General features: G+C 38.2%; 1 non-coding gene across 1 annotated transcript; it reads left to right on the forward strand.

Moving 5' to 3' along the window:
- The first annotated feature begins 2,226 nt into the window (after window positions 1–2,226).
- On the forward strand, window positions 2,227–2,392 carry LOC122816853. The gene has a single exon (XR_006367109.1). It is a non-coding gene; the product is annotated as a U1 spliceosomal RNA (small nuclear RNA).
- Window positions 2,393–2,614: the final 222 nt, after the last annotated feature.

Here is a 2,614-nt window from a genome sequence, read left to right on the forward strand (position 1 = left end):
GGCAAGTCTGTTTAATTTTTGCCAAAGTATTTTTTTCATTCATATAAGCTGCACACCACTATCATTGTAAAAAAGTAAATGCAATTTAAATGCAGTGCATGTTCTCATCCTAACGTTACAGCCCCTGAATCCCAAAGTAATTCATATCTTATTCATTTATTTATTTATTTATTTGACATTTGTTAACCAGGTTAGTCTGACTGGGCAGAGCCCTTTTTCAACAGAGACCTGAGGAGAAAAGCTCCACAGATTAACAAGTACAAAAACAAAGCATCACACAATATTAACATTCATGTGCATATACGCAGGAAAAAGAGGATAGAAGTTATAAATGAACATGTCATATTACAAGAGTAATATCGAGGGTTTAAATAGCCATGGTACATATTAAGTATATACAATATAATATTAAAAGTTAGATTCTATCTAACAATTAACATCAGACAGAAATTCAAGGTTGGTAGAATATCATATAGACCTTAAAAGAGTAGTTGTGGTAAAGTGTGAGAGCTGAAAGGAGAAGTGGAAGAGGAGAGAGAGTAGTTTAGGTGGGAGTCGGAGAGAGACAAGTCCAGGAATTAGTAAATAAGTCCTTTAGACATTTTTTGAAGTTAAGGAAGGTGCTGTTTGTTCTTAGAGAAAGTGGAAGTTTGTTCCAGGCATTAGCGATGGAGTGGCTATAGAAACATTTGCCAATATTTTTATTGGGTTTGTAGATGTCTCAGCGGTGTAGGCCTATGCTGCGTAGGTTACATTTAGTTGAGTAGGGAGTGATGATGATCTGTGAGGACAGGACAGTGCGAGGATTGATTTAAGATGGTGTGTATGAGGTGGAGTTGAGGAAGGAGGAGTTTGTTATGTAGCTCAAGCCATTGTAAGTCTTTTAAAGCTATGCATTGGTGAGAGCGATAGGGAATGTTGGCAGTGAATCTAGTTATTTTGTTGTAGGTGGTTTCAACTTTAGCTAATAGACTGGATTGAATATTGATGAGAATTGGGGCTGCATAAAGTAAGGTTAGGAGAAGGAAAGTCTGTGTTTGTATTACATGTTTACAGAAGTTCAGCACCATCATATCCTGTGCCATGTTGTTAGTATCTGACTTCCAAACTTGCTGTCTAAATTTGTCCTGCATTGAGTGGATTAGTCTTAATGGGATCATAGCTCTTTGCAGGAGAACCTCAAGGCTGTATTAGTACTACTATGAGAAATTTGGCCAGGGCATCAGGACACTTCACCTACTTTTTTGATATGTGAAGTGGGAGCTTTTACATCCACTTGAGCTGCCACCAACTCAGATAGATAAGACTTCGGTTTAACATCTTATCCAAACAATGACTCACTGAGGTGTGCAACACCCCCTTAGGCTTCACTGCAGTGTCAGCAATCAAGGTAGTTGGAGTAGGAATAGAACGCACAGCCTTTTGCAGTATGGCACCACTGACAATGCTACTATTTTGTTGTCTCTACCTAAAACAGTGTTTATAAAGACAATTATAAAGACAATAACTAATGGTAATGTGTCTTCAAGACACTTTCTCCAATTGTCCTGCAGAATAGTTTGAGCTGCTTTACTCCTAGGATAGCAGGTTAAATATAAAGCTGATTATATTCCCTTCACTATTATAGCATTCCTATATTTCAGAAGTGGTCTTATTATTATAGAAAGGCCACACATATAAGGCATGATGTGAAACATTCCCACACCATTTAACTGGATACAAAATTAGAGCTTTGTTGCTTGTCACTGTCTTGCTGTTAGATAAATCTCCATCATCATGGGTGCATTGCATAGTGGGTAAGACTAAATACCACACAAAGACATCTGCAAAGATGGCTGTATCTCTGGAAAGATCCACCTTAATAACTTAGCCTTGTCGCAAAACTTCCAAATTCTGCACTTATCAGGTTTGGTCTTCAAGGCGTGCTGGGACTTCTTCAGATGCATCTAACTATATCTGTGAAATGTGGGGTGCATTTTAACCCACAACAAACAATGATGTACCTTGTTTGTCTTAGAAACATCAGCATTCCCAACTGTCATGTGTTTTATCCCAAAAGGAAATAATCTCATTTGTTTAGCTAATTTCTGGTCCCACAACTAACACATTTCTCAAGTGGTTTAAAATAATTTTATTATCTCACAATTTTGAGAATGCTTTCCAGACTGACTCTTTATTTCCTGCTAGGATCCTTGACTGGATGTATTTGTCAGCAAATTGTTTTAACTTCTGACCTGGCAGGAGGAATATCATGATCACAAAACTGGTTTCCCCAGGGTGAGGCTCTTCCTTTGCACACTTCAAATGGGTTGACCCTTGTGATTTTCCCAAATGTGGGAAACTCAACTGCATAATTTATGGTAGTGGGGGACTGCATTCACACAGTTCCCTGAATTATCAGTAGGAGGTTTGACACAATGGGTAAAGTCTTTGCCTAATAAATAAAGGGTACAGGGTGTGATTCTCACCTTGGGTCACTGGCTAGGCTTAAAATGGCCTTTGAGGGCAGTTAGATTAGAATTCACCTATAAGATGTTGGATGTTAAAGTAGCCGATGAAGTAACAGCAACCAATCAAGCCTCATTCCTGTTATCATTAATCCTGAAGTTGATAC

This window comes from Protopterus annectens, chromosome 1.part1 (genome assembly GCF_019279795.1).
Source record: "Protopterus annectens isolate FY-2018-M chromosome 1.part1, PAN1.0, whole genome shotgun sequence".
NCBI classification, from domain to species: Eukaryota; Metazoa; Chordata; order Ceratodontiformes; family Protopteridae; genus Protopterus; species Protopterus annectens.